The sequence below is a fragment of the Lactuca sativa genome, chromosome 8 (genome assembly GCF_002870075.4).
Source record: "Lactuca sativa cultivar Salinas chromosome 8, Lsat_Salinas_v11, whole genome shotgun sequence".
NCBI classification, from domain to species: domain Eukaryota; kingdom Viridiplantae; phylum Streptophyta; class Magnoliopsida; order Asterales; family Asteraceae; genus Lactuca; species Lactuca sativa.
This window is the reverse complement of record NC_056630.2, coordinates 256,032,102-256,056,746: the sequence shown is the minus strand read 5'-3', so window position 1 is coordinate 256,056,746 and position 24,645 is coordinate 256,032,102. Positions and strand designations below refer to the sequence as shown.

General features: G+C 40.6%; 1 non-coding gene across 1 annotated transcript; it reads right to left on the bottom strand.

Moving 5' to 3' along the window:
* Positions 1–17,987: 17,987 nt before the first annotated feature.
* Positions 17,988–18,094, bottom strand: LOC128128227 (small nucleolar RNA R71). Its single transcript, XR_008226089.1, has one exon. It is a non-coding gene; the product is annotated as a small nucleolar RNA R71 (small nucleolar RNA).
* Between the last annotated feature and the right edge of the window lie 6,551 nt (positions 18,095–24,645).

Genomic DNA, 24,645 nt, shown 5'->3' with positions numbered 1-24,645 from the left:
GGCGGTTGGATAACGTGATTAGTACGGACGACTCCTACGGGATCGTTAGTATAGCTATAAACTGGTCGTTTGTGTAATGCGTGTTTGTAGCAATTAATCATGCTAAAAAATAATCCAACGTCGCCTGGGAATGAGACTACTCGTTTTGCAATGGTTTCAACGTAACTTCATGGAATTCAAAGGATTAGGAAAACATCGGGTTTTCCTAGGGTTTTTCAATACATACGGACTCGAAACGCACACAACTTTAATGAATGATTTTTATAAGTATAGAAACAAACAAGCATACCTATGGATCTTCACAAACATTTTCGAAAGTTTTTCATTTCAGAAAATATCGGATTTTCTGGTGGTTTTCAAACAATACGAACATTGTTTTTCTTCAAATACCGCTTATGAACTCACCAACATTTCATATGTTGACGTTTTTCAAAATACTTGTATTCTCAGGGAACCAATGATACAAAGGAAATAATATTCAGTGGTGGCCTGCAGTTTATTTATGTACGAGTCGAACAATTTATTTTTGGGAATGTAAGGTTTAAACAATGTATTTCATGTAAACGCTACTGGTTGTACTATATTAATGCATGGTGACGAATGTTGTTATGTTTCATATATATTCAATGTTATGGTATTCAATTGAGTCACAACAGCCCCCGGACGTTTCCGCCGTCTGGTTCGGGGGTGTGACAGCTACCCATGCCAGCAGACACGAAGATGGTGTCAGAAATACCAACCGCATTATCAATCAAGAACACCAGCGGGCGTCTACCAATGAGAATGCCTCAGGCCACAAACCTACGAACAAGAAGCGAAAGTTTTGGAACAAAAAGGAGCGCAACCAATCTCAAAGATCCGCTAAAAGACAACAACCCATGGCCACCCCCACAATTACGACAGCAGTCACAACACATGCCTCGACATCAGCCACAACATCTATCGATCAAGCATCAGACAAGAAATATATGGGAGCACTTCCAAAGTGTAACAAGTGTAACTACCATCACACAGGAGCTTGCCAGATTTTACACTGTAACAATTGCAATAGGAAAGGACATACCGTCCGTTTCTGTAAGGCCCTGACCCAGCATCTCCCTTCAATTACCAGCACCAAGGTAGGCCCAGTATGCTACTTATGTAGTAAAATAGGACACTTCAAGAGATAGTGTCCAACCGAGAAGAATGACGGAGGAGCAGGAGGAGTGTGATGAACACACCAGCAGGAGCAGCAGTGAACCATATTAGGACTTTTGTAATGTTTCCAACGACAAAAACGTTTAAGTACCGTATGTTTGTAATGAATTTGGTATGCTTGCTAAAATCACCGTCTTTCTATAAGTAGTTAAAATACTCTCTCGTTCAAATCAAACCAAAGACACTTATATATGACCTTAGGATCATTACATGTAAGCTGTGATGACTTTGTACATACATCGGGGTTAATTATAATCAAAATACTAAAGTCTTGAAAAAAATAATTCCATCCTGACTCCTGTTCCATGTCTAGTAGTAAGAATCGAGTGGGGCCACCCACTCGACGATTTCACCAACATCAAATTACATACGACGTTCATATACCGCTCGATCATTGAGAGACCTGTCAGGGATCATGATATCAAGTATCATTACTAGCTATCGAAACACACCCACTGCCATTGCTAGACACTGTGGTATGAATCATCTATAGTAATAATAACATCGAGCAAAACGGAACACACTGAAAAGAAACACAAGAAACTCTATCACTCTAATGAGCACTTCCTATTAATACAGCTTAACACATGTTTATCTAAAAAGATTCGGTTGTCACCATTCGTTTTTGATTGGTATAGTCCTCATCTTCCCGACTTAACGACTACGAAAGGACCCTTCACCTAACTCACCGAATATCGAAACCTTTGTCTCCCATAAACACATCCAGCACGGACCTCCGTGTCATCTCTCGTTGTGAAACCCCAAAACACTTGTCACCACAAACCTGCCGGTCTAGTTGTTGCATGCAACTCAGGTGTGGGGTGTCTAACCCAATATAGATCTATACACAGCTATCACGTTCTCCCTACAAGAGACTCTGGTTATAACTACCAGGAATTTGGATCCCGTACTCGGATGTACGGGGAGAGAATGTCTCACAACCTAAGTTAACAAGTTTACGTGTGGTGTGCGTGAGTGTAGAACCTTTTTCTATGGGAATAAGAGTTTCCGAAAAGTGTTTGTTGTGTTAATGGAAACCTAAACCATACCTATTATAGTTTATCAAAAGTGGTTTGTCATACTTAATGATGACAAATACTTGTTCATTCTCGGTCCCGACATTTAGGACCACATAACTTTTATAAGGAAAATATTGGATTTTTCTTGGTAACACACCACACATTACAAAGAACGGTTTCCAAACTCTTTATCTAAAAAGCTTATTAACTCACCAACTTAATTGTTGACACTTTTTCAAAATTACTTGTATTCTCAGGAAATCAACGAAACCAAGTAACCACAAGCTTTTGAGGATGGAACGCTACGGCGTTGAACAACTATTTTTATATCATGTTAGTGAGTTCATAAGAATTTAGTGTCATTGCTCGTAAAAAAAATGTTTACAATCGTATAACATGAAAGTTATTATTAAGTTTGAAAATAGTGGGACTCTTTAGAAAATCCTATATTTTCTAATAAAAATGGTCTTCTGCCAAGACTTGGTTGTAAGTTTGATCCTTTGAGTGTGTAAAAGTTTTCCCAATTAGACTCATAATTAAAAAAAATATAATTTGGTCTTCATTTGAACAAAGTAAATAGGAAGATAATGTATTATTCTAGCAGTGTTACTGCCGATTGGATGGTAATTAACCGCAGACTATAGGTAGCAATATGTATTTAATACACCTCGGGGATTCTACTTTACCTACAATTTGTATTTTCTAAGATTAGGGTTCCGAATGTGAATAAGTATGTAACCATGCGGATAGGCAATTAAATGTATCATGACCCTCCAGGTCATATGTAGTGTGGTAGCATGTTATCATCCCTAAGCCTAGTCGGCTACGACTATAGCTAGCAGTCGTGATGTGTAAGTGTCCGCCTTGTATAGATCTATACACATAGTGTCCGCTCTCCCTCCAGGAGACTAATGTTACATGGTGGAGGCGCAGTAAAGTGTTGTATGTAGAAATATTGCATCACATTCTGTATTAGTATGTTCTCTTGTATTAGTGTATAGTATGCTTCTCGGTATAATGTATTTAGTATTCTTCTGTTATAGCATATAGTATTCTTCCTGTATAGTACTTAACATGTAGCGACTCATAATAGCACTAACGGTAGTAAGTATCATAGTAATGGTAGCGAGGAGTGGTAAACCTTAACTATACCTATTATAGTTAACTGACACGTTGCAGTCGTTCTTGGATATTCATAAATATTGGAGTAAACGAAGGTATTCATATCCAACACAAATATGTACAATATATAACTAAGAATTCAACGACAGTCGGACATATAACAATATCCCCAAAACCCCAATCAAACAAGAATAGGTAATAAGGCGAGCTATCAGTCCTACGTCCTTCAAGTCTTACTTATATAAATATATTGGTGTGGATACATTTTACAAACATAAAAAAAATTAAAAGAGTTTGAAAATAGTTTTTATAACAAATTTACAGAAAAATGAGTTTGAGTAAGATTGAAAACAGCTTTTGAAGGCAAACGGTTAAAAGTATGGAAATCCCTTTTAGATTGTAAGCTACAAATCACATGTGATTGATACTATAAATTGTTGGATTCAACTTGTATTCCCCCCCCCCCACATAAAAGTATTTAAAACAATTGAAAGGTTAATTAAGGGGGTATGAACTCACCTGCAGCGAGTGGAGTCGATGGAATGTCAAGTAGGATGCTAGGTGTCAAGTGAAGACTTAAACACACTCTATGACCCTAGAAACATATGAAGACATATTTTTACATATAATTAGTGACTAAACACTAATTAAACAAGTATAGACATCCTAATGCGAAGAAAATCGCTTTGGTCAAGTGTTAGGAAGCTATTAGGTTGCAAGGAAGGAGTGTAAGGCCTCACTATGGAGCTTACTCCTCAATTACTCACCCTAGGTGAGTTTACGGTTGAGGGACCAATTCCCCCATGAGTTTACGGCCGTAGACTCATGGGAGGAGTGTATTTGTGTGCTTTAAGGTCTCTTGCATCACTAAGAAGGGTTCTAAGGCTAAATCCATGCCTTGGGAAGTGGTTAGGGTTCAAAAGGGGCACTTCCTTGGAGTTTGCGGTCCTTGGACCACTCCTTGGGAGTTTACGGTTGTAAACCCTTTGGCACACTATTCCCTTCATGTTTCGTGGTCCTAAGCTCAATCATACAAGTTTCTAGTCCATTAAACATGCTAAGGAAGGAGTTAGGGACACCAAAACACCCTTTATGGTGTTTACGGTTTCGGTGTTTACGGTTCAAGAATATTCATGGACCGTAAAATCTTGTTTACACTCCTAAATGCACGATTTTGGGTTTCTAACTTCATGCATGTAAGTTTCTAAGTCAAAGATGAGCATTAGAAGGGTTTTGGAGGGATTTTGGGGCTTCAAAACCCCCTTATGGGAGTTTACGGTTTTGAGAGGTGTTCCCAAACCGTAAACTCGAGTTTTTAAGGTGTTTGGGTGATTAAATCTCGGGTTTGTATGAATGCAAAGCTAAACAACAAGCTAGGGAGGATTACTTACGATTTTGGAGCTTGAATGAGGTGATTCTTGAACAAACCCAACTTCTAGAGAGAGAGTGTAGAGAGAGAGAAAGCTTTAGGAGTGGGGAAAGCCTCAAATGAAGGCCACTCAACCCTTATATAGGGTCTGAGTTGGCGGCCAGGGGGGGATCCACCCCATACTGACGTTAAACGGAATTTAAAATTTTACCCGATTAAATGGTCGTGACTCGGCTTAGTCGTAAACTAAATTTTTTCTCAAATACTTTTGAGGGTATTACACGTGTTTTTATTTATTTCATATCGACACTAAAATAAAATAAAACATTAATTGGTTTGTCTAACCCAAATGTTAACGGAAATCTTAATAATAATAATGAAAATAAAAATATTCTATTAACGGAAATGAGTTACAGCGACGGAATAAATTTCGGGTTGTCACATCATCCCCCCATTAGAGGAAATTTTGTCCCGAAATTTAGAACTCAAGAAGCTAACTTATTACAACACAACTAAGCGAAGAGATGAGGATATTTAAGTTTCATTTGATCCTCGCGCTCCCAAGTGAACTCCGGTCCTCGCTTGGCGTTCCAGCGAACCTTCAGAGATGCGGCTTTCTTTCATTCATTTGACCTCTCGGTCCATAATCTCCACAGGTTCTTCCACGAAGTTAAGGTTATCATCGATCTCGATCTCATCTAGTGGAATTACGAGAGTCTCGTCGGATAGGCACTTTTCAAGTTCGAGACGTGGAAGGTAGGGTGTATGTTACTGAGTTCGCGGGGTAGATTGAGTTTGTAGGCTATGGGGCCGATTCTGGCGAGAATCTCGAAAGGCCCTATGTACCTTGGATTTAGCTTTCCACGCTTTCCAAAGTGTATCGTGCCTTTCCAGAGTGAGACTTTCAAAAGGACTCGGTCTCCCACCTGGAATTCCAAAGGTTTTCTTCGTCTGTTTGCGTAGCTTTTCTGTCGATCTCTAGCGGCTTTTAATCGTTCGCGAATCTGTACAATCTTCTCGGTCGTTTCTCGAATGATTTCTGGACCCATGAGAGCGCTGTCAGGAACTCGTCCTTTAGCTAACTGAGTGTCACCCACCTCAGCCCAGTACAGAGGGGATCTGCACTTTCGGCCGTAAAGGGCTTCGAACGGAGCTGCCTTGATGCTCGTATGATAACTGTTATTGTAGGAAAACTCGACGAGGGGTAAGTGGGTATCCCATGCCTTACCAAAGTCGATCACACAGGCTCGCTGCATATCCTCCAGGGTTTGGATAGTCCTCTCACTTTGTCCGTCAGTCTGCGGATGGTAGGTTGTACTCATGTCCAGCCTCGTTCCTAAGGCGCTTTGAAGTGATTGCCAAAATCTCGAAGTGAACCTACTATCTCTATCGAAGATTATAGATATCGGAACACCATGCAGTCGTACGATCTCCTTAATGTATGTTCTTGTGAGTTTCTCCATCTTATCTGTCTCTTTGATCGGTAGGAAGTGCGCAGACTTGGTCAATCTGTCGACGATGACCCATATGGTATCAAGCCCCCCTGTTGTCTTGGGTAGCTTGGTTATGAAATCCATAGTGATTCGCTCCCACTTCCATTCAGGTATCTCTGGTTGCTGTAGTAGACCTGATGGCTTCTCGTATTCGACCTTGACCTTCGTGCAAGTAAGGCATTTACTCACAAAGGTAGCAATCTCTGCTTTCATGTTAGGCCACCAGTATGACTTTTTAAGATCCAGATACATCTTATCTGAACCTAGGTGAACGGAATATCGAGTGTTGTGTGCTTCCTTCATAACCAAGTCTCTGAGACCACCGTGACGCGGTGTCCAGATTCGGTCCATGAGATATAAGGCTCCGTCACTCTTGACCTCCAAGTTCTTATCCATTCCTCGTAGGGATTCTACCGCCACATTCTCAGGCTTCAAAGCTTCGAGTTGAGCCTCCTTAATCTGTGTGGATAAATGCGAATGGATAGTCATTGTTAATGACTTGACTCTTCGACCAGAATATTCTTTTCGACTTAGGGCGTCTGCTACTACATTGGCTTTTCTCGGGTGATAACGAATATCGCAGTCGTAATCATTGAGTAGCTCAACCCACCGTCGTTGTCTCATATTGAGCTCCTTCTGGTTCAGTATGTGTTGGAGGCTTTTGTGGTCAGTGTATATTGTGCTCTTCGTACCATACAGGTAATGTCTCCAGATCTTTAGAACGAATACAACCGCTCCTAACTCGAGGTCGTGCGTGGTGTAGTTAATCTCATGTGTCTTCAGCTGTCTCGAGGCATAGGTGATGACCTTACCTCGTTGCATCAGGACACAACCGAGCCCCTGACTGGACGCGTCGCAGTATACCACAAGGTCTTCCGTCCCTTCAGGGTGGGACAATATTGGTGCGGTGCATAAGGCTCGTTTCAAGGTTTGGAATGCCTTCTTCTGTTTCTCTCCCTAGTCAAAGGTCATGCCCTTTTGGGTTAATGTGGTAAGGGGTTTCGCGATCCTAGAGAAGTTCTGAATGAATCCGTGGTAGTAGCCAGCGAGGCCCAGAAATTGACGAATTTCTGTAGGCATCTTCGGTGCTAACCAGTTCTCAATAGCTTTAATCTTGGATGGGTCCATGTGGATTCCTTCCTCGCTAACTACGTGTCCTAAGAATTCGATTCTTCAGATCCAGAATTCTCACTTAGAGAACTTTGCATATAACTTCTCCGATCATAGGGTTTCTAGGACTCGTTGTAGATGATCGCTATGCTCCTCCTTACTCCGAGAGTAGATAAGTATGTCATCGATGACGATGATGACGAACTGATCTAAGTAAGGATGACACACCCTATTCATTAAGCCCATGAATACTGCGGGTGCGTTGGTCAGTCCGAAAGGCATCACTACGAACTCGTAGTGTCCGTAACGGGTTCGGAAAGCTGTTTTCGGTACATCCTCTTCAAGCACTCACAATTGATGATACTCGGACCTTAGATCATTCTTGGAGAAGTAACTCGCCCCTTGCAGTTGGTCAAATAAATCGTCTATACGGGGAAGAGGGTAACGATTCTTGACCGTGAGTTTGTTGATCTCCCTATAATCGATGCACATACGGAATGATCCGTCCTTCTTCTTCACGAACAAGACCGGTGCTCCCCAGGGTGAGAAGTTCGGTCTTATAAAGCCCTTTTTGAGCAGCTCGTTAAGTTGACTGGACAGTTCTTGCATCTCAGCAGGCACTAGACGATAGGGCAATTTGGCTACGGGGGTAGCTCCTGGAATTAGATCGATTCTGAACTCAACCTGACATTTGGGAGGTAAACCTGGTAGCTCCTCTGGAAAGACGTCGGGGAAGTCGCATACGACGGGGAAGTCTTTTATATCTTTAGTTTTCTGGCTGGTGTCAACAACATGTGCAAGGAATGTGCGATATTCCTTGCGCAAGTACTTCTGGGCTTGAATACTCGAGATAATGCGAAGGCTCGTACTGGGTTTGTCCCCGTAGATTAACAGGGTTTCGTTATTCGGTAGATTTAGACGGATTGCTTTGTCGAAACACAGGATATCAGCGCGATGGAGACTCAACCAGTCCATGCCCACAATGACATCAAAGCTCTTGATCGATACTGGTATGAGGTCGATTGGGAACGAATGATCATCTAGCGTGAGGGTACAACCTAGGTAGATCTCGTTAGAACTCTCTGTCTTTCCGTTAGCCATTTCTATGACGAATGTTTCTTTTAGTTGTTGTGGGTATTGCTTAAGTAAGTGTTTAAAGTTTTGGTTTATAAAGCTTCTTTCTGCCCCACTATCGAATAAGATACAAGCATAAGAGTTGTTGAGAAGGAACGTACCCGTGACTACTGTGGGGTCTGCTACTGCTTCACTGTGGCCAATAGCAAGTAGTTTCCCCGTTCCTCCTGCAATTCCAGCTTTTGGGCAGTTTTTCTTGAAATGCCCCACTTCGCCACAGCCATAACAGGCTTGACTGACTCCCGAACCGGAGACCTGAGAGATGGGTTTGGGTTGAGATCGGCAAAACCGGGCGGTATGGCCCTTCCGATCGCAATTTGTGAAGCGCATTTCATGGCAGGGGCCGTTATGATGAAAAGGGCACTTTGGGCACTTAGGCAGGTTTCCAACATAGGTTTATGCTGGTAAAGGGGTTGCAGGAGTGGTGGCAGCATGGACAGCCACCATCTGTTGGTTTTTGGAAGAGGATTGAGCTTTCTTGTCCTTCTTTTTGACCCACCGCTTCCTCTTGTTGTCGGATTTCTTGGGCGGTGTAGTGGCAATTGTTGTTGCTGTTGACGGAGTGGAAGGAGTTTCATGATCGATCAATCTGTGGGCCAATTCCTTGGCACTGTCAAAGGTTGCAGGATGTGAAGATAGAACGTTTCCTCGATACGGGGGCAGTAAACCCTAGATGTATCGTTCGATTTTCTTGTTTTCAGAAGGGATCATGTTAGGGCACATAGCTACCAAGTCGCAAAACCTGGCTGTATAAGCCACTATGTCTGTCCTCTTCATCTTGAGGTTCCAGAGTTCCTCCTCGAGCTTCTAAACTTCACCTCTAGGGCAATACTCCCTTCTCAGTAGGTCCTTTAGTGTGTCCCAGCCCATGGCGTTGGCTGTTACTAAAGAGAGTGAATTGACATGGCCATTCCGCCATGTCAGGGCCCTTTCAGTGAAAGTGGCAGCAGCGAACTTTATTTTGCTTTCTTCGGGGCATGAGCACATTTCTAAGACGGCTTCAATTCTTTCGATCCATTGGGACAGAGCAAGGGTTCCTCCAGTCCCATTGAAAAATGTTGGTTTACAGTTCATGAAATCCTTATAAGTACACCCCTGTGTACATGTGTGGATTTCGCCATGTCTGGAGTCGGTGCCCATTCCGGCTCCACTAGCATCTCCAGAATTCATTTGGGCCATGGCTGCCGTCACGGCTGCGGTCACAGCCGTTTGAAACAGCACTAGATCGAACTGCGGAGGAGGAGGTTGAGGTGGGGTTTGAGTCGCAGGTCCGCCTCTATTCGGGCGCTTGCGAGGAGGCATCTTTTACTGAAAGTTCATAGAGATGATGACAATAGTAAGAGTCTATTGCAAGTATGATAAGAGTGCTTCATGGACTAAATCAACATAGCCCAATAATCAGAGAGAGTCATAGCAGCAGAGTAGGTAACAACCAATATTAATGGTATTAATGATGTAATATGAGTTTGGAAAAAGTTACCTAACAGTAGGTCTTACATCAAACCATAAGTAAAATGTTGGCAGTATAGGAGCCTAGGTAAAGTACTTTCAAAGTTAGGAATGTTTACAGACAAGTGCTCTATCGAGCATAGAAAAGGAAAGGCTAGTCCTTAAACAAAAGAGTGAGATGATTTGACATCTTCTACTGGAGACGGGTACCCATTGGGCGAATCCTTAGATCAGCTAGTTGGCGCACAACTTCTTGAAGATGTCGTTCCTAAGCCCTCTGACATGCTCGGAGTTCCCTAACTTCGGCTCGGGATGTCGCTAGCTATTGCTGCAGTGCCTCATTGGTCCTCCTTGTCCTATCCATAGCTTCTTCCAGTTGGCAGATACGAACAGTGTTAAGGGTAGAGTTGGCATCAACTTCCACAACTATGCCGATCGCTGCATGACCTTGCTCGACATTTCTAGCAATCCTCCGAACCATGACGGCTAGGGCTCGATCAGCCGAGCCACCCTTGCTTACGTTGTAGAAGCTTCAGTCTCCGTTGAAAGGTAAAGGCTGACCTTGTTCATCGCTCCATCGGTTAAAGGTTCATGCCCACATGGGAGTGGGACCTTGAAATGTTGGGCGGGGGTTGGGGTTTGGAGCTACATGGGGTAGGTTGTTGACTTCTGGCTCGGAGCAGGAGCTATCCGAAAAGCCTTCTACCTGGTGATCATCCAAAGGGATCGGGTGGTCATCTTCTGACTCCTCATCGAGCCATCCCCCATTGCCTAGGTTTGGATAGTACGGATCGCCAGGATGGTGGAAGCCAGCCATGCTATCTACGCGAGGATGGGGAAAGGAAGGTTAATAGACGTACTAATCTAGGATATTTATAAGATGATCGTTATTAGCTGACTCAATACTTGCATAGTGCATACCAATTACATGAAATTGAAGCAGGATAGACCTTCGAATAAGTGACGCTAACTCTAAATCCACAATCAAACAAGAACAGGAAATGAAGCAAAGGTTACAGATTCTAAGTCTATAGTGCTTTAGTCACATGTAACCGTGGTGTATCCACTTAGCAACTATTGCCCTACTAGTAACGACCCTTTTAGTTCTCACATATGTAGTTAATAGAATGCAGAATACTCCTATAGTATTCTTGTCCTAACGTTCTTATGGTAGTGTTGGTAAGTTTTTAGACTTGTTGCAACATCACAATCACTCTTAGGCACATGCTAGTCACTCCTAAGGAAATGTAGTTGATCAGGCTACATCCACCCAGATGTGACTATATGTCTCTAAGCCCAATTGTGATATTCAACAATCTTAATACTTTCGTTCTGTTCTAGTATGATATTGATCCTTTGTATTAATGGATGTGTATTTATATACTTAGTTAAATATTTTAATATTTAAAAGTATATATTCTTGGTCAGAGTGTTTTAGTCCCGAAGTGTTTATAGTTCGTATATCTTTTATGGGTTTATATACTTGATTCACTATAAACAATGCTCTGATACCAATCTGTCACACCCCAAAACCGAGAACGGCGGAATACGTTCTAGGGCGGAGGATGTCAAGTACAGTATCATAACAATGCATAATAGTAAAAACAAGCAACAACATCCAATGCATTAATATATTAATTGTAATACAAGCGTGTTTTGTACAGTTTGTTAGACACCAAAAGTATAATCCAAAAATAAAGAGGAGTCTTGGATGTGCTCCGTCTTCTCAAAAACTGTATTTGTACCTGTCTATTGTCGACCTGAGAATACAAGTTATTTTGAAAACGAGTATCAGAATAACGCTGGTGAGTTCATAAGAATTTAGTGTCATTGCTCGTAAAAAAAATGTTTACAATCTTATAACATGAAATTTATTATTAAGTTTGAAAATAGTGGGAATCTTTAGAAAATCCTATATTTTCTAATAAAAGTGGTCTTCTGCCAAGACTTGGTTACTTGTAAGTTTGATCCTTTGAGTGTGTAAAAGTTTTCCCAATTAGACTCATAATTATAAAAAAATATATATAATTTGGTCTTCATTTGAACAAAGTAAATAGGAAGATAATGTATTATTCTAGCAGTGTTACTGCCGATTGGATGGTAATTAACCGCAGACTATAGGTAGCGATATGTATTTAATACACCTCGGGGAGTCTACTTTACCTACAATTCGTAATTTGTTAGATTAGGGTTCCTAATGTGAATAAGTATGTAACCATGCGGATAGGCGATTAAATGTATCATGACCCTCTAGGTCATATGTAGTGTGGCAGCATGTCACACCCCAAAACCGAGAACGGCGGAAACATTCTGGGGCGGAGGACGTCATGTAATGTATCACAACAATGCAAAGTAGTAAACAAGCAACAACATCATCCATAGCATTAATAGTATAAATTTTAGTTACAAGTGTGTTCTTTCATAATATACAACAATAAAATGAATAATCAGAATAAGACGAGTCTAGACTGCTCCATCTTCACAAACCTGGTCGTCGTACCTGTCTATTTGTGACCTGAGAATACAAGTTATTTTGAAAGCGAGTATCAGCCAAAAAGCTGGTGAATTCATAAGTATTAATGTGTCTTTGATTTGTAAAACTTATAATGAAAGTCTTGACATTGTTTTGAAAGAAAGTCGTATAAGTATGGAAATATTTGTAAGTAATGGAAAGCGTTTGAATAACCCTAGAAATCCCTATGATCCCTATAAAAGAAGTCTTCTACCAAGACCCTACTGTTTTGAAAGTAGTCTCCTACCAAGACCCTACTGTTTTGAAAGTAGTCTTCTACCAAAACCCTACTGTTTTGAAAGTAGTCTTCTACCAAGATGTGACAACCCAAAAATTTCCGTTAGTTTTAATGTCGAAATTAAGCACGTCAAAAATTAGCCAAATTTATTCCAAAAATATTTTTGACCGGATTTAAACCCGTTGGAGTATTTTAAATAATATTCATCAAGCAAACCAAAATTAAGGAGGTATAATTTTAAAATTTGCCGTGTTTAACGGTAGTCGTGAAAAACCCCGTTCGCGGTTGGTGTCGGGTGAACCCCCAACCAGGCCATAAACTCCACCCTATATAAGGGTTGAGTGGGTTTCATCCCAACCTTTTTCCCACCTTAGACACTTTCTATCTCTACTTTCTCTCTCTACAAATCGGGTTTTGGTCAAAAATCGCCCCTTCGAGCTTCAAATCTTTAAGTTAACCTTCCTAGCTTGTTATTTATCTCATCTAGCTTGCAAATTCGTGGCTTAAACATCCAAAAACCCCCAAGAACAAGAGTTTACGGTCATGGGAGCATCCCAAAACTGTAAACACCTTGAAAGAGGGTTTTGGTGCCCAAAAACCCTTCCAAACCACTTCTAATACTTAGCAATGACTCAGAGGCTTGCATGAAAGGACTTAGAACACCAAAATTGTAACAAATGGGGAGTAAACATGAGTTTACGGTCTAAGAACATCCTTAGACCGTAAACCCATCTTCAAGGGACATAAACACCTTTTTGAGTGTTAAACTACCCCTTAAACACCTCCAAAGACTTCCATGAGTGTCTAGGGCCTTGTAATCCTTCATTTGATGCACCAAAACACATGATTCATGGACTAACATGAGTTTACTGCCATAAACTCATGTGTTTAAGGTAGTAAACTCCCCAAGAACATCTTCATAGACCGTAAACACCTTTCCAAGGTGTTTAAGTGCCTTTAACACCTTCCTATGCTCATATAAGTGACTAGAACCTTGCGTGCATGAGTTAGAACCACCAAACAACAAGAGAAATGGACTAACATGAGTTTAAGACCGTAAACTCATGTGTTTATGGCCATAAACTCCATAGGGAGTGGTCCAAGGACCGTAAACTCCATAAAATGCCCATTTCAAGCCCCAATCACTTCCATAGCCCTTGATTCGACTCTAGCATGATTCTATGAGTGAGATAAGACCTTTAAACATCCCATGACACCACTACCATGAGTTTACGGCGGTAAACTCATGGGGGAAGTGGTCTTGAAACCCTAAACACCCATAAGGGCCTTCATTTGAAGAGTAAACTCCAATGTGAGTCATTACATGTTAAATAGGATTCGCGTGTGTGGTCAAGTCCTCACTTGACACTTAGCATGCTATACCGTCCATTCATCCGAAACGCCAACGTCAGGTGAGTTCATACCCCTGAATTAACCTTTTAAATGTTTTTACATGCTTTTATGGGGGGGAATACAAGTTAAAACATGTTAGTTATCATATCAATCATATATGATTAACAACCCGCATGCACAAGGATTTATCACACTTTCAATTGTTTTACCAAGTATAATACCATAGATGGTTTTCCAAAACGTTTTTACTTGTTTAAATCTTTTCTCAAATTGTCTCTCGCGCTATATGTTTTACTTCAAAACCAGTTACAGTAGTATTTTAAACAAAGGTTTTCTTTACTTATATTGTTTTATCAAAATTTATATTCAAAACTTGTTTATGAAAGGTTTTCAAAGGATTTCTAAAGGTCTTCAAGCGTATTTTACAAAAAGGATATCAAGTCACAATTTTCTTAAATGTAAAGGTTTTCCAAAGTTTTCATCTAAGTTTTCTTCTATGCTTCTATGCTTCTATTTCGTTAAATGCATGTCTGTACTTGTGTAGTTATATAAATAATGTTTAAAGGACTTAGGAAGGCTAGTTCGCCCTATTTCCTTTTCCTTGTTGGGATGTGGTCTGGTGGGTATCGGATATCCGTCCGAAGGTCGTTTAAACATTAATTATATATCATGTATACATGTATAGACATAAACGTTTACATCGATCAGTTCATTTCCCTTGGGTAGCAAGGCCATCCTTCCATTCATCATTCATAGATTAGAGACACTAGTAACTATTATAGGAATAGTTAGGAGGTTCTATTCACTCTTTCTAGTACGAGAATTCCACAGGAGTCAGTTCATATGCGAGTCTAGATCATTTCTCCAGCGCCTCTAATAGAATTCAGATTATGAGATGCATCTTCAAGACACGGATCTCCCCGTCGTCGAGTTGGTAACCAGAGTCTCCTGTAGGGAGAGCGGGCATTATGTGTATAGATCTATACGGGACTGACACTCCCGCACCCTGACTGCTAGCTACAGTCCACGGCCTACCAAGCCAAGGGGTGACAAATGTCACATTTATTCCGACGCTTGCAGGGCGTCAAGTACTCTAGTGTCAATCAGTATGGTTACGAGTATCTCCATGTTTACCTTATAATTCATGGCCTTAAGGTAACGAGAATCTAACACTGTATTCTTGAAACAAACCCACTTAGGATTTTCCCTTTGTTTTAGACCTTGCTAGTTGTATCTTTCATTTGATACTGTCTGGGGTCTGTGTTTCTTTGTTTTAGACCTTGCTAGCTGTATCTTTCATTTGATACTGCCTGGGGTCTGTGTTTCTTTGTTTTAGACCTTGCTAGCCGTATAGTACATTTGATACCGTTTGGGGTCTGTGTTTCCTTTTGTTAGACTGAGCCAGGCGTGTCATTCATTCGATACTCTCCTGGAGTCTATGATTTCTTTTGCCTTAGTCAGCAGTATTTTCTGCTGAGGCATATGTTATTTTCCCCTAGTATTTTTACTAGTGACATTCTCCTACTTTCTTTAAAGTCAAATACTGTATTTTGGGTAATGATAGTATTTCAGGGAAAATTTCTCTTTAAAACATAACACTATCGAGTCTTGGTAGAAGACTGCTTTTAATTAGAAAATATAGGATTTTCTGGAAAGGACGCTAATACACCGTAGATTCTAAACTACTATTTTTTATAAAGTTATTTTGAATAAAATGCTTACTTACACAAATGACACTAAATACTTATTGATATTGCCATATTGACACTTATTTTTAGGCAGTATTTAAGTATATTTTTATTAATAAATTGATAATATGTTTAGAATAATGATACTTATGAGTTTAAATTGTTATTTTCAGTCAATACAAAGGATTTTCGAAGAAAGGGACCAAAGATGACAAAATGGGGAACATGGGAGGCTTGGAAGACAAGAAAATAATAAATTCACGATAAGAGCTAAATTCACGACGTGGCGATGAAGTCCACGACGTGGCATGGGTGTTCCAGAAGATAAGCATCGCGACGCGGAGGATTTCCTTGAAGAATACGGATTTCTTGAAGCCCACGACGTGGCGCAACCTGGCCACGACGTGGCGCGAGTTTTTAAGTATTATATAAGTTCTTATGATTATTACGAAAAGAGAGACTTTTGGCAGAAGAAAAAGAGTTCCAGGAGACGAATAAGAACGAAAGAAAGGTTCTGGAAGAGGGTTTTCAACACCAAAAGAAGTAAATGTTTATTTTTAGAACATGTCTTTCATTAGTTTTAGCTGTGTTAGTTTAATTACTATGATGAGCAGCTGAATCTAGCTACTCTTGTTTAGCTAAATGAAGCTTTGAACTTATGAATAGTTATATGATTATGGATGAAGCTTAGTTGGTGAAAATTTGCTTGTGTTTGATTTGATAACCTAGCATGCTACTGTTTGTCTATCTAATTGCTTGATTGCATGTTCTGTGTAGCCTAGTGACCGTTAAACTGCATGAACTTGTTGACCTAATGATTTAGTGAACATTGAATTGTTAGAGCTAGGATTGACCAATCTTAGTTAGTAATTAGAGTAAATAAGCTTAGCTGTGCTAGAGAACGTATATTGTGACCATAATTGTGTTTATATTACAAATCTTACATAGCATATTTATATTCATAATTAGTTATGTGTTTAATTATGTGTGAACATACATGGTTTGACATGAATTAGTTAATTATTGGTAAAGTTAGAACTAAATTACTAATACAACTAAAACCAACTTAATAATCCGTAATCATTAGCTAGCCATAAGGGAGAAGTGGATTCAAACTAAACAAGAGTGTGTGTTTTTACTTATTGAATTGGATTTAAGTTCATCTGATCTTGTAAAATCAGATAAAACCCCTTTTAAATTTGTTAATAAATTAGGTTAATTTAATAGTAAGTAAATTAATTAGAACACCGTTCCCTGTGATCGACACCCGACTTACCCAAGCTATACTGTAATCTGACTAGGTACACTGCCTATAAGTGCATAGATAGTCTAAGTTTGTTAGGTTATAAATATTAAAATTAGTGGGTACTTTTGTGCATATCAAGTTTTTGGCGCCGTTGCCGGGGAACGGCTTAGTTTGTAGTTTATTTATTTGCATTAAATTAATCGATCCTTCTTGTGGAGTCACAGCCACAAAAAGTTAATTTTTCAACAAAATAATTTTTTTTTTGTTAATCACAGAGTCCACGACGTGGCCACATACTTGCCACGACGTGGACAGGCAAAATTTTTAAAAAAAAATTTTAGTTGGTAGTTAGTTTTTCTTATTTTAGTTCAGTTTTACGTTTTAGTTTAGCAAGTTGTAGGAGTTCATGACCAGAAGCTCAAACACACACTTGGTGCCACCACTGGAAGACCCCGAATCTGCACTTCACAAGAAAAAGACGCCCTTGCAAGAATTGAAGTCAGCCTTATCTAGGAAGTCGGGAAAGAAGACGGGAGAGTCCAGTTCATCAGCGAAGCACAAGAGCAATCTTGAGCATTTGGATCACACACCCGTGCAAACCGAGTCCGAAAGCGATACCGAGCCAGAATTGGAAGAACACACAAGTGAACCCAAGGACGAGCCAAGGAACGAGATGGCAGCGATTGAAGAAATGTCCATGGGAGCATACAAAAAGCGGATCCGAGATGATATGGGTCCTGGGTTAGTCCAACCCGCAATTCCTGCCACTGCCACATTCGAGCTGAAGGGACACATATTGACAGCACTAAAGGACATCCCATTTTTCGGGAAGGATCATGAGGATGCTTTTAAGAATCTAGACGAAGTCAACGACATTGCGGATTACTTCAATGTCCCAAATGTCACCAGAAATACAGTCTTGCTTAGGATGTTTCCCATCACTTTCAAAGGAGCTGCTAAGGAGTGGTTAAAAGCACTCCCACCAGGTACAATCACCACTTGGGCTCAAATGCGTGAGCAATAACTGGACCAGTTCTGCCCGCCATCCAAGATAGCCAAACTCAAGAAGGCGATAGCCAACTTTGAGCAACAACCGGGGGAGTCACTATACGAAGCATGGGAGCGGTACAAGGGCTTACTCAGAAATTGCCCTCAACATGACCTAAATGTGCAGCAAGAGATGTCAATCTTTTATGATGGGGTCAATGTAATGACAAGACAACTCCTTGATTCTCAAGGACGGTTGACAAAGAAAAATCCAAGGGAAGTCAAGGAGCTCATCGAAGAATTCGCGAAACACTCCCGCGAATACCATAACCCGAGGCAAGACGGAAGTAAAGGCAGTGGAGGGGCCCAAACTGAAGACATTGCAGCTTTCATGGCCATGCTAAATAACATGGATCGCCGGATAACACAAATGGACCAGTCGATACATGCCATAAGAGTGGGGTGCGAGCGATGCAGTGGTCCACACTTGACCAAGGACTGCAATAGGGATGAGTTTGGGAACAGAAAAGCCCAAGTGTGCTACTCTAGTGAGGATAAGTTTGATGACGACTGGAGGAAACCAAAGAAGGAGTGGCTGCCATATGAAGAGTATAAAAAGCAAAAAGAAGAGAAGTATAGGCAGACAGGTCGAGGCTTTTACCAAAAGGAGGAGCCACCAATCGAGAAGAAACCCGACCTAGAGACCATTTTGATGAAGTTTATGGAGGCTTCGGAAAAGAGATATGATGCCACGGATTCCGCTATCATGGAACAACAAACATTGATAAAGAACCAGCAAGCCTCCATCCATAACCTTGAAGTACAATTTGGTCAACTAGCCACTTTAGTCCATGAAAAATTGTCCCCGAAGAATCCCGAAGTAAAAGCCCAATCTCACGTAATGGCCATCGATACTGAAGAAGATACAATATCCGAGTTCCTGGAGGCGTTGGAAGAACAACCACAGCAGCCCAAGAAATCAAGGATCGAAAATGGAGAGAATGTTGAACCAGGCTCGCCACGACGTGGCACGCCTCTGTCCACGACGTGGCGCAAGTCTGAGCAAAAATCTTTTGAGCCTATTCCAGATTATCATCCACCTATGCCATTTCCCACCCGTGCAGCACTTAGTCAACTGGAGAAGGAACATTTAGAGTTTGTGAAGCATGTGAAAAGGATTCCAATTAATACTCCCTTTGTTGAGTCCTTATCCAAAGCTTCCGAGAACCAGAAACTACTGCAAGACTTGATAGATACGCGAAGGCAATTAAAGAAACAGTCTATAGTGATTCTAAGTGAGCAAATTTCAAAAGTTGTGTTGGGAGAAACACCAGAAAAGATGGGGGATCCTGGACGCCTCACTCTTCCATGCGAGTTTGGGAATAAAATGAAGGTTAATGCTTTAGCCGATTCCGGGGCTAGCATTAATCTAATGCCTTTTTCATTTTATCAAAAATTGGAGATTCAGAAGATGAAGGCTACAAGGATGAAGATTCACATGGCGAACCGTTCGGTGACACAACCCCGAGGCATAGTGGAGGATATTTTGGTGAAAATCGGAAAATTTGTTTTTCCAATAGATTTTGTAGTCTTGGACATGAAAGAAGACACGGATGTTCCGATAATCCTTGGTCGGCCATTGCTTAACACTGTTGGTGCCCTGGTTGATATCCGCGAGTCCAAGCTCACTTTGAGGGTTGGAGATGAACAAGAAGTCTTCAGGATAAGAAATGACTTTCAAGAAGATAAAGAAGAGGTGTTCACGATTAATGAGGAGAATGAACTAGAAGAGTTGGAAAAGCTTATGGAAGAAGAGATAAAGGTAGTTCATCAAGACAAGAGGACAAAACCAAGGGCATATGTTCCGTATTTGATTGAAGTCATAGCTTACAAGAACCCGCCTTCTTGGGTGAGCAAAGAGGATGAGGAAATGACAAGTGATGAAGAGGAAGTCACTTCAAAAGTAACAAGGCCGGTGGTGAAAGAAGAGGGGAACGCTATGGAGAGCAAGGAACACACAAAGGGCACAAAACGCAAGCATGAAAAAGATGGAAAAGCTAAAAAAGAAAATTCAAAGAAGGCGTATAAAAGGAGAGTTCAAGCTTATAAACGGCGGTTCAAGGAACAAAGGATCCTGGTGGTAGACTCTTCCGAAGAGTCAACGTAGAAGGCACGGAGTCCAGCTCAAGACTCCAAGAAAAAGAAGCGCTTCTCGGGAGGCAACCTGAGTTTCGTTTGCAATTTTTTCTTCTTTTTTTTATTTTCTTTTTAATTAGGAAAGACATCAATTCATCATCTAAAAACCGGTAATAAGTAGAGAAATAGTTGTAGGGGACTTTAAATAATGAATGATTTGCAAAGAAATTAGTTAATAAGATGAATATTATTAAAATTTGGCATCTGACAGCTCCCACGACGTGGGCATAGCCAGCCACGTCGTGGGTTAAACTATAATACGCGATATTAGGAAATTTAAGGTCCACGACGTGGGCAGAGCCTGCCACGTCGTGGCCTTTAAAAATCAGGGGGGGACCAATCGCTTAAAACCCTTTGACCGAGAAACCCCTTATCCCCCACTTGGAAGACTGCCGCACTCACGGGAACATCACAACCCTACTACCAATTTCTTATTATACTTCCAAATTCCTTGCAAGATCTTGCTAATTACTCCATTTGGTATGTGTTTTACTCATTATTTTGCAATTACTTCTTCCAATTTCAAGTTTTCGTGATTAGGGTTTGAATGATTCACGAAATTGGTTGAATCTAGTGTCCGATTTTAGTTTGCATGTTATTTAAAAGTCCATAGGAAGAAACCCCAAGAACTATTTTTATGGAAATCGCACGTAAACATGACCGATTCAGAATCTGGGTTCGACGTGACCCACGACGTGGCGCATCCTGGCCACGTCGTGACTTCTGGCAGACCATTTATATATGTTTTAATGTGTTATTTGTTTGCTGCTTTGCTTTGCTTTTGTTTGCAGAATGGGACCACGACGAGCTGTCCAGCAGGAAGAGGACCCGATAGATGTAGCAAGCATACATCCTCTATACCAGTTCCCTCAAAACATTCCCCGACCGTTGCTAACAACCTACGAAAATCGACTTGGATGGTTATACAATAGGGAGTTTGCAATAGCCCCAATTATTGATTGGGGATGGCTTGGTAGAGTGGGAATGGTAGTGGAGCTGGAACGTTATTGGTCGAAGACTTATGTTGGAGATCAATTTTCGTTCACTTGTCACGGGTGGAGGAATTTATTCGCCATTCAAGAACCCGTGTTCCGGGAATTGTCGGTAGAATTTTTTTCTATCGTTTGTTTTGAAGAGCGCACCCTTGATGTCACCTACAATAGGGCACTTGTGTTTCGTCTTGGAGGTGTATATCGTGAGTGTAGTCTTCGGGAGTTTGCTTGGCGTATGGGGCTCTATACGGAAGTGGAGACGCAATCTCCAATTTTTATTCCTTTCTTGCTTGGATGTGTGCGGGATTTTACTCCGGGTACTTTAGATGTACAGTTTTGGCGGGGCATTTCTAACCATGAGTACAACACTCGTGACTCGAGTGAGTCACAAATACGGAATCCTGTTTTCTGATTTTTGCACCGCCTTATCACGTTTTCAATCAATCACAAGCATCATGGTGATAAGGTCCCCATCCAGAATCTATTTTATTTATGGACACTTATTACCCCGGGGGTTTGTTGTGATTTGCCTTATATGTTGGCAAGGTTTATGGGGAAGAAAGCGGCCAATTCTAGGCCTGGGAGCCCGATTACTGGGGGGCATCTGGTTACTCGCCTGGCTAGGTCATATCAAATTTTGACCCATGACTTTGTGAGGAATCTCACTCGATTCCCGGACACAGACTTGACCATTCAAGTCTTGGGTGTGATGCGCGCGGTGGTGAATATCGGCGGTCGCTTTGTTATACCACCGATCGATGACGAACAGGAGGAAGTGCAGCCGGGACAGCAGCCACCAGCCAGGCCGAGGCGTCGGAATGTGCGGGCTAGAGGAGAGGTCGAACGAGAGCGTGCTGCTTCGCAGTATGTGCAGGGAGTGCCCACCGACCCTTTTCAGAGTCGGGTGGGAACGTATTTGGATAATCTACGAGGTCATGCTATTTACCATACCCAGCTTACTGAGGGTATCTATTCACATTTGGGTGTGACCCGACCACCTTCTATGCCACCACAGTATCCCTATTTTCCGACATGGGAGGAGCTATGGCATCCGCAAGATGATGGAGCAGGGTCGAGTGGAGCACAAGATCAAGATGATGATTGATTTTATTTCTTTTGTTCTGTTTTTGAGTAGTTTTTTTTATGTTAACTTTAGTGTGTGATGTAAAACTTTATTAAGACTATTATGTTACTTTATTTTTCTTTTGGGTTGATCTAATTTTTCATATTAGCGTTGGAATTCTAAGGAGCATAGAAGGTTAACTTTTGAGTCGTGTTTGTCTAGTCAAAGAAGCTTAGAGTCGTGAGTCGGAACCACAATTCAAGATAAGTGTGGGGTCTATTAGGAGAGAGGTTATAGTTGGGAAATATATTTGCATAGAAGCGTCGGAAACCAGTTAGCCATTGGTCAAAGCTGCTAGAGTAAATAAAGCAAACAAGTCATTTTCTGCTGAGGTTCAGTTTCCACGACGTGGACTCCTTTTGCCACGTCGTGGCGCTCTTGCAATTTATAGTAGTTTAGCTTTTTGGTGTTCGCGGTTTCAACCCATATCACGACGTGATCCAGTTTATCATTGCCACATTTTTCCTTACAAATACACACTTTGACGAATTGACGTTTCGAGTTCGGTTCGTGGTTTATTTACGTATTCAACCAGTTTTACACCGAGTTTCGATTTTTGGAAGTCCAATTGTACATTGTCCACGCTTTTGGAGATGCTCACGCCACTATCCCAGGGGAGTCTGTTCCTTTTTCTCCCTTTTCTTTAATTTTGATTTGTTTTTATACATACAATGAGGGCATTGTATGAAATAAGTGTGGGGTAGGGGTAGAAAAAGTAAATTGCTAGAAAATTTGGAAAATTAAAATTAATTGAATCTAGTACTAATGATTTGAGCTATAATTGCTAGTATTATGCGGGATGATCCGATGAAAGTTCAAATGTTTAGTTGAGCCAATACACGTTATAGTGCATTTGTGGCCTCCCTTATTTTAGTGAAATCATGGAACAAAAACATAACCCTGCTTGTTTTGAGGGATGCAATATGTTTAGCAGCCTAAACCTGAAATGTATCCAGGAAAATTATTATCATTAACCAATAAAGGTTGAGGTTGAGCGCCTCTGCTTAAGCATGTAGGTTTTGAGTGAAAAAAAAAGAGGTACATGTAAAAAAAAGAGGTACATGTAAAAAAAAGAGAGAAAGAATTACGGAAAGAAAAGTGTGAAGAATTTTGGAGTAAATAAAGTGAAGATCAAAAGATCAAAATTCTCAAGAAATTTAAAAAGTTGAAGATACCAGAAATCAAATCAACAATGGTGGTGAATTCAAAGAAACTAAAGATCAAAATGTCAAAGAATTGAAGAATTCCAAAAAGAGCTCCATAGTGGTATCGAAAAATTGTAATTCTAGTTTATGTACGCTTAGGTTGCTTAACTAAAAATACCTTGAGGTTGGGAGGTTTTCTGCGGATGGATTCGGAGGGTTGCATAAAATGAGCATTGTTCGGAAAAAGTGGGCGAGTGTTTATGAAGATTGTGAGTATTTAAAGTATGGGGGTACTTTAGGAGAATTTTAGACACAAATGCATGCGTTGAGGTTTTGGCATAATGGCTGAACTAGAGTCGGATTGTTCTGTGTAGTTTTAGTAATTAAGAATTAAGTTGAAATTTGCTTGAGGGCAAGCAAAGCCTAAGTGTGGGGTATTTTGATATTGCCATATTGACACTTATTTTTAGGCAGTATTTAAGTATATTTTTATTAATAAATTGATAATATGTTTAGAATAATGATACTTATGAGTTTAAATTGTTATTTTTAGTCAATACAAAGGATTTTCGAAGAAAGGGACCTAAGATGACAAAATGGGGAACATGGGAGGCTTGGAAGACAAGAAAATAATAAATTCACGATAAGAGCTAAATTCACGACGTGGCGATGAATTCCACAACGTGGCATGGGTGTTCCAGAAGATAAGCATCGTGACGCGGAGGATTTCCTTGAAGAATACGGATTTCTTGAAGCCCACGACGTGGCGCGAGTTTTTAAGTATTATATAAGTTCTTATGATTATTACGAAAAGAGAGACTTTTGGCAGAAGAAAAAGAGTTCCAGGAGACGAATAAGAACGAAAGAAAGGTTCTGGAAGAGGGTTTTCAACACCAAAAGAAGTAAAGGTTTATTTTTAGAACATGTCTTTCATTAGTTTTAGTTGTGTTAGTTTAATTACTATGATGAGCAGCTGAATCTAGCTACTCTTGTTTAGCTAGATGAAGCTTTGAACTTATGAATAGTTATATGATTATGGATGAAGCTTAGTTGGTGAAAATTTGCTTGTGTTTGATTTGATAACCTAGCATGCTATTGTTTGTTTATCTAATTGCTTGATTGCATGTTCTGTGTAGCCTAGTGACCGTTAAACTGCATGAACCTGTTGACCTAATGATTTAGTGAACATTGAATTGTTAGAGCTAGGATTGACCAATCTTAGTTAGTAATTAGAGTAAATAAGCTTAGCTGTGCTAGAGAACGTATATTGTG